Raw genomic sequence first — 15,814 nt, 5'->3', positions numbered from 1 at the left:
GGAATTTTAAGTTTGCAGTTTTGTATAAAGAAAGCTCCAATATTTAAAAACTTCAATCCATTAAAATTGAGTGTCTCTCTGATATTCTCTTGTCCATTTGAATGTATCTGTTTGCTGTAAATTGATTTTTACATTCCACTCATTTTACTTCAGTGATATGTGTCATCAAGTTTTGAAAAAATCTCTTTGAAATAGAGACTATATCCTTTTAGTGTATGTTTGCTTCTATTCTATCCAATAATATGTGTTGGGAAAGGTAGTATATCCATGCTATGTCCCTCACATGATGTGAAGCAGTATGGATAAGGTGAACCAGTGCAGGGAGCTCCAAATACCACAGAACCAATGTTGACTTGGCTAGTTTGCTTTTATTCCACAAGGCCACACTTCAAGGGCTTCACATTTAAATTCGTAGAAAAGAAAGGCACAGTCATTGACAACCAGCCTTGGGGTCATAGGAATGACGCTCAGAATTTGCTGTTCCAACCTGATTTTGTTTCATTCAATTTCCTATTCTCAACAAGACTTCTAGATAGTCTAGATGCTTCTTCCCAAACACCGATAGGTGGGCTATATCTGCAGATTTCTGGGGTAAGGAAACAAGCAATCGTCTCTGTGCAATGACAGGGAGACAGCAAAATTTCTTTGAACCACCTTGTGATGACTGCCTCTGGATTCCTGCAGGCCCAGGATACATTTAATCCCCACAGTCCACTCTGCAGTACATGGCCAGATCAGGACAGCCATCTGTATTCCCAAGGATGTTTCTGAGTTGTGTGTGGTTCTGCATATGTGTGGTGGTGAGTTATTCCTATACAAACTGACTTTGGATTTCTGTAGTTTTGCTACGGCAAATGTTGGAAACAAATTGAACAGCCTAACTGGTTGAAGGGTGTTATGTTACACCAGTTCTCTGTAGAAATTCTTTGCCAAGTATATTTTCCACTTCTTTATTTTGAACTTTCCTGTATCTTTATCATACACATTTTTTTTAAAAGTAGGCTCCATGAGTGCAGCCCGACACAGGACTTGAACTCATGACCCTGAGATCAAGACCAGAGCTGAGATCAAGAGCTGGACGCTTAAACAATTAAGCCACCCAGATGCTAGATGTAGTATATATTTTCTATATGCCACGCATAGCCATCTACCATTCATATACCATATCCCATACATACATATGCCATTAAATTAAATAAAATTTTTTCTGATATGTGACTTTTTGTATTTTGACAAATAATCTCTACACTAATTTTATAGATTGCATCTCTCCTTGGATATATATCTATATTCTATGTTTTTTGTTTTTGTCAAACTTTCTCTCTGCTCTGTAGTAATTGTTTTTATGATTTATAAAATGTTTGCTATGAAGGGATTTTATTTCATAAGTAAGAAAAAGAACACAAGTAAGAGAATGAACACACATTCTTATCACAACAAAAGAGGCATTAACAGCTTTAAGTCATTCAACCATTTAGCCCTTTACATGAGTTAATTCATGTAAAATAAAGATTTGGAGCTTAGTCATATCAAGATTTGGAGCCAAGGCATATCAAATTCATGTCTTTTCTGAAATTTCTTAATTCTGTAAACAAAGGCAAAACATTGAAAACAAACTGGTAAGTAAGGACATTTGTGTAACAGGCACAGGGCATTTGAACCTGGATTTAGGTACAACTCTGACACTGAGTAACCATGTGACTTTTGCAAATTGTTTAACCTTTCTGATTTTTTATAATCCTCGACTCTAAAATACTGATACTCATGTAAAGGAGGTTTTTAAAACTGTCAGTGACATTTTAATGCAAGGAGACAAGATTGCAAATATTGGGGACATGATGAGTAGACTGCAAATGTTTAGAATAGATATTGTATGGGATTATGCATGATAAGACTGTATATTGCAGAGAAAGCTAGTTATTAGAAAATGTTCCTGTCTTTGATATTCTTATCCAAAATTTCCAGCAGTTAAGTTATGGAAGAAAGAGGAAGTCAAAATCTTTACCCCTGTTTGTCTTAGAGTTTAGCTACCATAATTATATATGTATTGGGTTGTTCCTGAAACATAAATATATAATATAATTTAGGGTTTTTTTTTAGTCTTGACATTATTTTTGAAATTGATTTGTATATAACAGTTGCATCATTTTTGAATTTCTAATAAGTTGTACTACCATAGCCCCTCTTATCACTACTCAACTTCTCATGCTCTCATTATAGCACATATTAAACTCAAAATTATATATAATGACATCATTTAACAATAGTAATATATGTCACCTACATATATTTTACAACTTTATGATATTAGTTGAGATATTAATCTACTAAATATCTTTTAGTTCAAAAACCAGTAACCTTGCAGGTAATCATAGTGTAACTAGGTTGCAAAACTGGTATCACAGTCTTGCAATCATTGTGTGGCTTTTCAGTTTCATGTAATATGTTTTATATCCTTTCTTTTTAATTGTGTCTATACAGACACAAGTTATCATTTTTGGATTTGAAACGTGAAGTTTGGGTTGTGACGATTATTTCCGCAGTCTCCAAGAAAGCCATATCACAGTTCTATTTCACATAAATTGGCTATCTTAGCTGTGAATATATATTATGTGTTGATTTTTTAAATTTAGTTGTAATATAGCAAGCAAGCTGTTATAAAGGTATCAGTTTAGATCACTCTGACTTAGTATATTGGCTCAGTGATTATAGGGGTCCGCTTTTTCTGATGATCCGAAGTTTCTCTGAAGTTTTTTTCTGATCTAAACAAACTACTTTCTCCTTGTTAAAACTGAAGGACAAAGGGTCGCAAAGATTGAACTCAATTGGAAAAAAATTAAACTGACTTTAGTTTCAGCTAATATAATGTGGCATGGAGCTGGCATTTAATTCCCATTTGTTTACAAATACCAGACACTATGGAGCTTCTGAAACCTCAGGAGGAACTCCTCTCAGAGAAGAGAAATATATTAAAAGAAAAGTAAAAGTCTCTTTTACCTTTTCCATTTCTATCCTCAAACTGTGACATCTAACGTATTTTATCTAAGCCAAATTCTCTGTGCCAGAAAAGAAGTTTGAAAGCAAATATTTATTCGATAAAATAAGTGATGTAAGAATTAAGGAAATGTCTACATTGATCGTATAGTATTGATCTATAATTATTAGATGAATTTGGAAATTACATTATTTGTTATTTATTTTACCAAGAGGCTCTCATTCTTTGAAACAAATGAGAAATCACTTGGGACCATGGGAGGGGTGGGATGAAACTCCAAAACTGGCACCAGATAACTGTCAGTTCTTCGCAAGGGGGAGCAGATTTGGTGAGCCACGGCCGGCAGAGAGGAATGAAACCACAACCACCCCGACAGTTGTATCATTACTTCCCATCAGTAGCCTCACAACCTCCTGGACCGTTTTGACAATGGAAGCTAAAGAGTTGCATACACTTTGCCAATTAGAGCATTTAACTTCTGGGTTGGAAAAATGACTTGAAGTCCTGTGATAATAAAGAAACAATTCCAAAGACACTGAAATGTTCCTGAGATTACTTCATAAAGGAATCCCATCTCCCCATCTTTTAACTTCAGTTTGTCTTGGACAGTGTCTGACATTTTTTTTATGAGTAGCTCACTTACCAATCATACCATATAATCCCAATTTGTGAAGTTAAAAGAAAAAAAAAAGTTCATCAGCTTATGGAAAACAATAACACATATTTAGTTTGTCATCTAATATAATCTTATTTTTTAGACATCTAACTTTGGGGAGTGGATTTTCTTTTAATTTTTTAAAGTTTTCTCTCCTTTGTGATTTCACTCAAACATCACTCTAACCTACAATGATTTTTTTTCCCCTGACACTCAAAAGGGCTATAGTAATTTTGAAACTTCATGAGAGATTTTCAGGGACACAAAATACATTAAAGGTAAGCTAATTCTTTATTTCATTTATGTAATCCTAACAAAATACATTGCGAAGAATATTTTTTTTTACCAAAACTCCCTATACTATGATTCTAGAAATTGAAAATGTACCAAATCACTAAATCCCATCCATTTTACAATGTAAACAGGTGCAAAAACGCATTTGATTCTGAACTCATGATCATGTAATAATTTTTATTATTTTTACTTTATTCATGTAATACTTTTTAACAACCGTCTTTGTATTTCACATTGGATGGAACTATCTCTTATATGTGTGCTATGTTTTAAATTCATTTGGGGAATATAAATAATAGTGAAAGGGAATAGAAGGGAAGGGAGAAGACATGGGTAGGAAATATCAGAAAGGGAGACAGAACATAAAGACTCCTAACTCTGGGAAACGAACTAGGGGTGGTGGAAGGGGAGGAGAGTGGGGGTGGGGTGAATGGGTGATGGGCACTGAGGGGGGCACTTGATGGGATGAGCACTGGGTGTTATTCTGTATGTTGGCAGATTGAACACCAATAAAAAATAAATTTATTAATATTAAAAAATAAAAATAAAAAATAAAAATAAATAAATTCAAAGAGGGCTTTAAATTTACTTCGGACATTAAGAGTTTATTCTAATCTTTATTATTTCCATATTGCAGATGAGGATTCTGTTTCCATCAGGGTACCTAATTTAATCCAGACTGCATTGTCAGTAGAAGGCAAAAAGTGCTCTGAAACATAACTCCATTTATTTTCTGAGGATAGTCCTCATTTCACTGAAGTGGTTTCTGTATTCTCTCATTTCATGTTCTGGTTGTGTGCATGATCCCAGCACCCTATTGAATCAACAATGTATAAGAGACTAATCAAAAAGTGAACCTTATTCTACAAAATTACAAGAGCCTGTATGTAAGCACTGCATGAAATCAATATCTTTTTATTTATAAGTTCCTTACTCCCTAATTTCTACAAGTAACTATTTGATACTAAACAGATATACAACTGCAGAACATATGACCACAGGAAGGAAACTACTTAATATTTGTTTTATAACTGACACAAACTGTTTTATCACTTCTACTGTCCAAATAATTGCTAGAGTCTTAGAAGTTTTTATTAGCAAGAAGCACAACATGCCCCTCCGGCCCCATCTTAAAATGATCAGAGAATCACGAGCATGAATATCAAGTCAAAGGTATTGACCTGGGGATCCCCAGGTGGCTCAGTGGTTTAGCGCCTGCCTTTGGCCCAGGGCGTGAGTTTGGAGTCCCAGGATCGAGTCCCACCTCAGGCTCCCTGCATGGAGCCTGTTTCTCCCTGTGCCTGCTTCTCCCTCTGCCTGTGTCTCTGCCTCTCTCTCTGTGTCTCTCATGAATAAAATTAAAAAAAAAAAAAAAAAAAAAGGTATTGACCTAACTTTCTGACAACAGATAGGAGGAAGGTGAATGATTATAAGGAGTGGTCTGTCCTCCAGAACCTATACTTTGGCTGCTGCTTTGCTGCATCACTGAAATAGCCTTTCCAAAGGATCCTGACACAACCTGATAGCTTCACTTCATTTCATATTTGCAACTTTGTACCAAGTTCCAAAGTTAGTGCAATTTTAGTTCACCTTCACATCATTCACCTATCTTCAAAGCAGGGCATTTTGCCAGGTAATTAAGCCTGGAGATTCCAAGTTCGTCCCTCTATTGTGCCTCCGACTGGAATAACCACAAAACCTTAAGCCCTTGGTGTTATTGCAGATCATCAGCCCAGATGGCAGCTTCCTGTAGGGGAAATTTTCCTTTAGGACCTCTGATACATTTTCATGCCAAAAGATGAAACTTAGAATAATATCTAAACCTGCAAAAGGTTCTGATAAAACACATTGTCAAAGAGAAAGAGATTGTGATTTTATTCAGTTTGTTTCAATAGAAGCTCCCTAACGCATATTCAAATACATCCTCTGTCTTTCAGATTCCAATATTCATCAATAGGCAAGAGGGGTAGTACACTTCCACCAAATCAAGAGTGATTCTGTTACACGGTGCAATAAATATCTACCGACTTTACATTTGTGGAAATGAAACTTCATGCTGTGTACCTCACCATAAAAACAACAACAACAAAAAACTCCAGTTACAAGATGCTTTGTTTGAGCAAATTGCGCAGCGGGTTATAGTACTCTGTTGATAATTCAACACCCTCATCCCCCCCACCCACTCAACAATTTTTAAAAAGATTTTATTTATTTATTTATTTGAAAGAGAGAATGAGCAGTGGGAGAGGGAGAGAGAAGCAGACTCCCCACTGAGCAGAAAACCCAACATAGAGCTCCATCCCAGGACCCAGAGATCATGACCTGAGCTGAATGCAGACACTTACCTGACTGAGCCTCCCGGTGCCCCAATTCAACAGTTCTTGAGGGTTAATAAAATCCTATGCTGTGAGAACAAACTGAAATCAGAATATGCTCAATAATGTAATATTTTATTGTATTTTATCATTTTATTATATTTTCACATTTGAAACAATTTTATAGAGGTGCCCTCTCTACCCACTGTCTAAATTCTGTGATAGAATTTATTATTGTATAATATTTGATTTGTCATCTATGTATCCGTGTATCCATCTCTTGACCAAACATGTTTTTTTCCCAGTGCATTTCCAAATAAATTTCAAACATTTTTCTCTTTAAGGTATCAGAATGTATATTGTTAAACAGATTTTAATATTTGTTTGGTTTTCCTTATGATGAAAAGTAATATAAAATGAAATACACCCATTTTATATTGCACATTCTCTGAGTTTTTCCAGATATCTGCTTACCATAAACCCTGAGCAATATATAAAATATCATCATCACCCAAAAGTTGCCTCTTTCCCTTGTTTAGTCAACCTTTGCCACAATGTTACCCCAAGGTAAACATTGTTATGGTTATTTTCCATGATATATTCAATTATCCTGTTCTAGAAATTCATTAAAGTAGAATGACCACGTAGTAGGTACGCTTTTGAATAAGCTGCTTTCATTTAGTTTAATAACTTTTAAAATTCTTCCCTATTGTCGACTGTTTGGACAGTTCATTCTCTTTTCATTGTTGAATAGAAATATAAAATTGCATGAATATAACATAGCTTATTAATTCTCCTATTAATGGACATTGAGCTCGTTTCCAGTTCTTTGCCATTATGAAAAGAGCTATGAACATTCTCAGACAATTTTTTTTTCTCAGACAAATTTTTATGACATTTGCTTTCATTTCTCTTGGTTAACTACATAAGATTAGAGTTGCTGAGTGATAGGGTAGATATATGTGTAATTTTATTAAAAAATTATCAATTTTTTCCAAAGTTGTTTAGTATTTTGGAATCCCACCAGGAATTTGTGGGAGTTCTGACTATTCAGAACATATTTGCCAATACTTGATGTTTTAAGTCTATTTAATTTTGTCATTTCAGGTGGATGTGGAGTGGTAGTTTTTGTGGTTTTAATATGCATTTTTTACTGTGTAATAATGTTAAACTGTTGACACATTTTCATACATTTATTGGCCATTTTATATCTTTGTGAAGAGCCTCCTCAAAGATTTTCTCCTTTTTTATTATTGGGTTGTTTGTCTTTTATATTAAGGTGTAGGAGGTTTTCATTATATGTAGATGTTAGTTGGTTGAAGATATATTTTGTGAATATGTTCATCCAGATTGTGTTTTCTTTAATTTCTTACTGTTTTCATCATATGAATACATTTTTGAAATTTTGCTATGTCTAATTTTATCATTTTTTTCCTTTAGAATTATTTACTTCTGTAACACATCTAACAAGAACTCCTCCAAATCAAGAAAATGTATATTCCTCTATAAGTTGTAACAATTTTAACTTTTATATATAAGCCTATGTTCCACTTAATTTAAATATTTTTGTAGAATGTGAGATAGGCATTATGGTTATTATTATTTTCATATACATATTCAGTAATTCCAGCACCATTTGTATATAAAAGACTTTTCTTGCCACAGCAGCTTGCCTGAGAGCCTAATTTTCCTAAGCTGAAAATTAGTCATGTAAATATGTGTTTATTTGGGGGCTCTCTATTTTGTTCTATTAACGTGGACATTGTTTATTATGCCAAAACAACATTCTCTTGATTACTGTAGGTTTATAGTAAGGCTTGAAAACAGCTAATCTAAATATTCAAAGTTTGTTTTGTCAAAATTACTTTGAATATTTTGTCTTTTTCTTCTCCATACACATTTTATTTTATTTTTAACTTTTTATTTATTTATGATAGTCACACAGAGAGAGAGAGAGAGAGGCAGAGAGAGAAGCAGGCTCCATGCACCGGGAGCCTGATGTGGGGTTCGATCCCAGGTCTCCAGGATTGCGCCCTGGGCCAAAGGCAGGCGCTAAACCACTGCGCCACCCAGGGATCCCTCCATACACATTTCAGAATCAGATTGTCAATGGCTACGAAAAAATATAATAAATAAATAAATAAATAAATACATAAATAAATACCAAACAAAATTTGTTGAGGTTTTGATTTGACATTGACTAAATCTATACATCAGTTTGAGAGAAGTTAACTTTTAATATCAACTCTTACAATCTATGAAAAATATTTTCTTATTATTTATTCATTTATTAGGTATTCATTAAGCATAGAGGTGTTAGCACATATCTTGTTAAATTAATTTCTAAGTTCTTTAATTTTTCAACACTGATACAAATAGAATATTTGAATTTTTTGTTCATAGTATATAAAAATATTAGTGCTTTCTGTATATTAATCTTGTACCTTGAGGTTTTCACTGATTAGTCCTAATAATTACATCATAGATTCCTGATGATTTTATGTATAAGCACCATGCCATCTGCAAATAATTTTACTTCTTCCTCTTTTATTTTTGTGCCATTATTTCTATTCTTTGCTTTTTGCGATGACTGAGACTTCCATAGTAGTGATGAGAATGGTCATTTTTTTTCTTGTTCCCAACTTGAAAGAAAGTATTCAAATCTTCACTATTAAGTTGGATGTTAGCCCTAAATTTTTCATGAATGTCCGTTATTAGGTTGAGAACATTTCCTTCTATTACTTAAATTGTTACAAGTTTTAATTTTGAAGGAGTGTCAAATTTTATAAAATGCTTTTCCTCATTCATTGAAATTTAAGTTGTACTTTTTCTTCTTAATTCTGTTAATATGGCAAACTACATTAATTGATTTCAGGAAGTTAAATTGACCTTGTATTCCTGTGACAAAACCTATGAGCTATGATGCATTATCCTTTTTATATATTATTGGATTCAATTTTCTAAAATATTATAAATTAATTTTACATATAAGATCATGAGGGCATATTAGTCTTTAGTATTACTTTATTTTAATGCATTTCTGTGGGTTTGGAAATGTTTTCTCCTCCTCTATCTTGTTAAAAAGTTTATGTAAGATTGGTAGTATTCTTCCTTAAATGTTTGGAAGAATTTACCACTGATACCACCTGGTCCTGGACTTTTCTTGTTTGGAAGGTTTATGATAATGGATTCAATTTATTTCAGGATTTATTTTAGGATTATTCAGATCTTGTCCTTTGTCTCATGTCAGTTTCAGTAAGTTGCATTTTTCAAAAGAGTGGCTCATTTGATAGAAGTTGGTGAAGTTGTTGGCAGAAAATTGTTCATAATGGTCTCTAATCCTGTATATGCCTGTATCTCTTATAATGATTTTTGATATTGGTAATTTGTTTGTGTTCTTGTACTCTTTTTTTTATTAATCTAGTTAGTGGTTTATAAACTGTGTTGATCTTTACAACAAAACACATTTTAATTATTAAATTAAATTATTTAATTTGCTAAATTATTATTTTAGTATGTTAAATTATTCTAAATTATTAGAATAATTCTGCTAAATTATTCTTTTAGTATGTTTTCCTTTGTATTAGTTTCTACATGATCTTCATTATTTCCTGATAGTCAATTAGGATTTACTCTTGTTAATGTAAGGGGAGTGTTGTGTTAATATCAAAATAGATGGTTAATGGTGCTATTCAGGTCATCCACATCTTACCAATTTTTTGCTTAGTTGCTCTATATATCAATCATTATTTTTGTGGTATATGTTATTTATTTCTAGTTCTTTGTATGTGGAGTAATTGAATTATATCCTAAACATTGTGAATGTGATGTTCTCCAAGTTGTTGACTTTGGCGGGGGGGGGGGGGGGGGGGAGGGTTATGTTTTTAGTAGGCTTCTAACTTTTGTCATAATGCAAATCCTGCCTCTTAGAAGCTAACAAATCCCAGATTGGTTCTTTCTGTCTAACTGAAGTCTGCTCTATCATGCATAGTTCACAGGTAAGTCAAAGATTCAATAGAATTTATATATAGAATTTGGGACTTCTTCACTTTGGCTCTCTATTGTCTCAGATTTATCCTTTATTTTATAACAGCTGTGATTGTCCAAACTCTGTCTTCTGTTTTCTTCAGGCTAAAAATACTACACTTTCTATCATTGTCTTAACCATCATTTTTGTGCCACAGACATCTTCCTTAAAACTTAAAGCCAATACACAATAGTAAGCCTACTTCAAGCCATTTCTTTCTTTCAATATTTGACTCTTCTCCTTAATCTTCTGTATGTGTTCACTCTCTAGCTGCCTCTGTATTTTGCTCAACATAATCTGTGTGAACACAGGTCTAGTAGGAGCTTACTTAGCCAAACCATAAGTGGAACTACTCCAAATTTTACTAATGTAAAAAGACATAAGTGTAACATATTCTAATGATATTCTAATTGCTTACAGTTTAGTTATATTTAGAGCAAGACATAATATACATGGGGAACTGATTCTTTTTTGTTGTTGTTAAAGATTTTACTCATTTATTCATGAGAGACACAGAGATAGAATCAGAGACACAGGCAGAGGGAGGGAGCAGGCTCCCTGTAGGGAGCCTGACGTGAGACTCAATCCGAGACCCGGGATCTCACCCTGAGCTGAAGGCAGGCGCTAAACCACTGAGCCACCCAGGGGTGCCAAGGGAAACTGATTCTTAACACAAATTTTGACAGTCATCCATTTCAGGTAGAAAAACCAAACCAAACCAAAACAAAACAAAAAACAGGTTTTATTGTTTGACAAGTTATCTTATATGTAATTCAATTGATAGTTTCTATTCATGTATCCTGTGCTAATTTTTTTAATATGTTATTTTGACTTATCCAGAACTAGAATTGGCAAACTGTGGCCTTCAGGTTAAATCCAGCCCACTGTCTATTTTTTTTAAGATTATTTATTTATTCATGAGAGACAGACAGAGAGAGAGGCAGAGACACAGGCAGAGGGAAAAGCAGGCTCCATGTGGGGAGCCCAGGATCACACCCTGAGCTGAAGGCAGTGCTAAACCATTGAGCCACCCAGGCTGTTCCACTGTCTATTTTTATAAGGGAGGTTTGATTTGAACACAGCTATACTTACTCATATACGTATTGTCTAAGGATGACTTCTACCTATCTTAGTATAGTTGAGTAGCTGAGACAGAGCCTGCAAAATCTAAAATATTTACTCTCTATAGAAAGTCAAAAATATTGACACTTTATAGATTTACAATACTGGACCTAAAATATACTGTAAGCTTTTTAAGGTGATGCTTTTGCTAACTGGAAGAATCCAGACATGTATAAACTGTTCCAGCTTATATACTGATAGCAGATAGTCTTTCTTTCTTTCTAGTTTCTAGTTTCAACTCTCTAAGACTTTAGCTTTACCAGTCCCTCCACCAACCATTGAATTGTGAATCAGAAGACTGCTTTATCATAATTATTGTTTTATCGTACTGTAATCATGCTGTTTTTATAAAATGAGATTAGTAATACCTTCAGCTGTCATAATACTATCTGTATTTTCACATGTTCAAGTGTAATTTTAAAGAAGTTATCATTCATTTTCTTTATAGTATGGAGTTTACCTATAGGGCATAGAAAGGACTCTTTGTTCATTAGTCCTATATGTCTTTGGTTTCAGCATGTCTTTTATTTGCGAGTATTTCAATATTGTATATTTAAAATACATTACCTACAGATATAAAGAATCTAGTAATGACATTTCTGATAATGATTACATCAATTTATAGTTATATATTTCTCAGAACAAGTTTCTCTTATGATTTTCATTAATTATCGATCATGTATACATTCTTTAATATGTTTCCTCTCACTGGTTTTTGCTGGTGGCCTTTGTCATTGACATGAATTGGAGATTTAAAGAGTACACAGCAAAATAAAAGGAAGAAATTTCACTTTAATTGTTCATTGTCAAGAACAATTATAGTGAATTTTTTATGTCAATCAAGAAAAAAGAAACATTTTTTTAGTTAAAAAATATATATATTTCCCATAAGAAATCTTAAAGATCTAGTATTCTCTTGAAGCTAAACTTTGAATTCCGGCTTTTAAAGAAATATGCTTATTGTGGTGTCTGACATAAGAAACTCAATATAATTTTTTTCTTTTAGACTTTTATTGAATTTGTCTATCTTTATTTGGGAAGACATAAGGGGAAAAGATCATCTGTTCACCTAATATTACTATTATTCATATTTCATCACACTTTTAAACTCTAATCTTAAGATTCATGTGAATATTAGCATTTGTAAAGTTACATTGCTGCATATCTATTTCTTCCAACCAATTTTCTTTCATGAAAAAAAATACTAAATTACCTTTTACAGGGTCAAAATCACAGGATACAATAAATCCTTTTAATCTTTCTGTGTCCACATTTGGCCTTAATCTCCTTGTTTGTTTTTGGACTCAAATATCCAGAATAAAATTTTATTTTCCTCAGAGTGGAGAAACACATTCTGCAGCTTTCATGTTTAACAACTCAACAACCTTTGCTCAAGATTAAATACTTCATTGTGTCTACAGGCAGTTGCATATTTATTACTCCCAAGGCAGCGGTATTTGAAATAAATGGAATTGAATGACTCTGTGAAATAGTTTCTGAAATCCATATATTGTGAGTTGCTCTATCTCAAAGGAAAAGAAAATATTTCTGATCCCCACTATGAGAACAGTCCTTGTGAAACACACTAAGGCTATGAAAGTGATGGACATTTTAATACTGGCCATTTTGGCTCAGTTCCTTTTTTGCTGTTGGTCTGAAAACTTAGAATCATAGAAATGATTCTTCATATTTTTATTCTTTTTTTTTGAACAGAAATATCTATTTCTCTGGATTTTACATATTAGTATTTGACAACATCCTTATTAACACAATATATCAAAATTGAATTTGCAAAAAGAGTGAAATAAAGTCGTGGTTTAATAAAAAATGGCAGTGAAGTATATAAATGTATTTAAATGAATAGATAAATTATAAATAAAGTAAAAGTCAATGTTTTATTTCTTGGATAAATTGAGGTCACCTATGAATTTTGTTGATATAGAGTCTAATTTCTTTACAATGGGGATAGCTTAGTAACTATTTTGTTTTGCTAACCAGTCAAATTTTTAAAGTAAACAGATGTTAGGCTCATTCTTGATTGTTTAACTTCTCCCAATTCATCAAAAATTTTTACTTGTGTAGAAATATTTTCTTTCTCTCAAAATTTTTTGCTTCTATATTGCCAATAGTTTGAATTAAAACTTCTTTAAAATAACAAAAACAACAACAAAAATTGAGCTGCTCCAGAGCCACTTCTTCATTTTTAGAGGTGATTGTGCTTATACAGCAAACAATGCATTGCTAGCATCAAAAAGCTTAGTTATTGAGTCAGAAAAGCTGAGTGAGACCTGAATCCACAAGTATCTCTTCTAATTCCATTTCTCTCTTCCTTTTTATTTTCACCTAAATAATTCCCACTATACTTCTGGGTTATGTCTGTAGATGATTATCACACATAACTTCAGACATTTCACATCTCTGATTTCTATATGTGTTTTTCTTTAACAGACCACATGATTTACTTTTCCATGTTATAATCACAAAATTCATTTCCCCAAATCTCAGTGATTCCTCCTAAATTGTATTTATTTCTTCGTGTTGAGACTGCTTTCAAATTCACATTTAATAATTATGTTCAAAGTTAGTATATAGGATCTCAGTGTTATTCATGAATGCCTTTCAAGGTATTTTTACCTAAAAATCATTAAATATTTACTTTTCTATGGAATTTGAGTGTGTTGAAATGAATATTGTTCTTACATATGTGTGATTTTTGAACATTTCTTTTTCCTTAGCCTTTTCTTGTCTTTCCTTATAGTATCCCTAAAACTGCATCAGAGTTGGAAAGTTAGAATATTAGCAAAATTACCTAGTTGTTTTCCAAATATCTATAGGTCTTGCTACACTTTCAAATACTATGATTTTTGACAAAATCTTTAGAAGACATCTCTAGTTAAGTCAACAATGATTATAATAACATCATCATTTTGTGTGCGTATGTATATGTGCAACCACTATTATAATATTATTCATTCTTGCTATATGAGCTTATTTCTTTGACCTTACTATGTTATATATTCACAAAACAAATTTTAGTCTTCATAAATAGATGATTTGTTTTTCACTAACCTGGTATTATGCCACTTACTTTAAATCCTACTGCATGTTATACTTCATTCTATCTAACAGGATTTAATACTAAGAATAGCTAAGCTCCAAAAAAAGTTTAATTTCTAAAACCGGGTAGATAAGTTATACAAGTTATATAAGTATCTAGATAGATAAGTTAGATGGCAGGATTTTGTTTCAGATGGAGACATGAAAAGCTTTAATCCTAAAATTCTCCTGAATCTTCTGGGACTGCAGAAGGAACCCATTCTTTACTATCTTGGCCTAGCATTTCCCCATTGCTGAAGACAATGCAGATGTTTCTTCCTCTTCTTTGGGCTGTTTCCCCTCCAAGCCATAAAGTCATAACATTACCTAAGGCCAGGTTAGGTCTGATAAAGAAAGAAATAGGCTGTATTTTAAAGGAGCTTCAGGGACCACATATCATGTAAAAGAAAAAATTGGAAGAGTATGTATGGGATTAGATTTTCAGGGTGCCTAACCAAGAGACAGACTACATAGTTAGATAAAATAGTTATATTGATTTGGGATCATTTTCTGGGGATAAAGGATTTAAGAACCTAACATGATAACAGGGAATGGTATGAACATACTTTCAGGATGCTTCCAAGAAGCACAGAAAATGATGGTCTGCACTGAGATAGAAATGCCAGAATTTGGATGGCAGTCAGATATAAAACAATTAAAAGACTCCAAGATGTAGTCATTCTAAGATGGAGATTTATTACAGCTGGAAAAAAAAACAGCCAGAGGACTATGCTGCACAGGAGGACATAGAGGATACATCATTGACCAGACCAATGAAACATCTGCTGGTGATACTCACTAAGAAGCTCATGAATCACTTCCCTCTAGATCAGGGCTAGCAGTTGATGTCTTTACAACATTGGGCTCATTGAGACTAATAGAAAAGATTGGATTCTAAAACCACATTGGCTAAATTGCAGCACTTACCTGTTAAAAGACATGAGCACAGGCTTTTGCCATAAGTAGTGGCAAGATCAGAGACCAGGGTGGGCTAACTTCTAGAGAGTTATGAAAATGATGAATAGAACATGACATTTCAAGGGGCAAAATAGATTATCAGCCTACACAAGTAGTGCTTAATCTATGGTTCAAAATAAATAAGGGATGAATGCTTAGGAGGATGGAGACGTCATCAAAATAAGGAGTCATTGTTCCTTGCTCAGTTTCTAGCCTTAAGAAAGTTTTCAGACCAAGAATCCATGATTTAAGGAGAGACCAGATCCCCAGGAAGGAAACTCTCTATATAACACTATGGGAAGTGACCATGGCAATTATTACCCCAAGCCTCCTCCAGAGGCCCTGTGACCATA

This window comes from Canis aureus, chromosome 20 (genome assembly GCF_053574225.1).
Source record: "Canis aureus isolate CA01 chromosome 20, VMU_Caureus_v.1.0, whole genome shotgun sequence".
Lineage (NCBI taxonomy): Eukaryota > Metazoa > Chordata > Mammalia > Carnivora > Canidae > Canis > Canis aureus.
Note: the sequence above shows the minus strand (reverse complement) of the source record.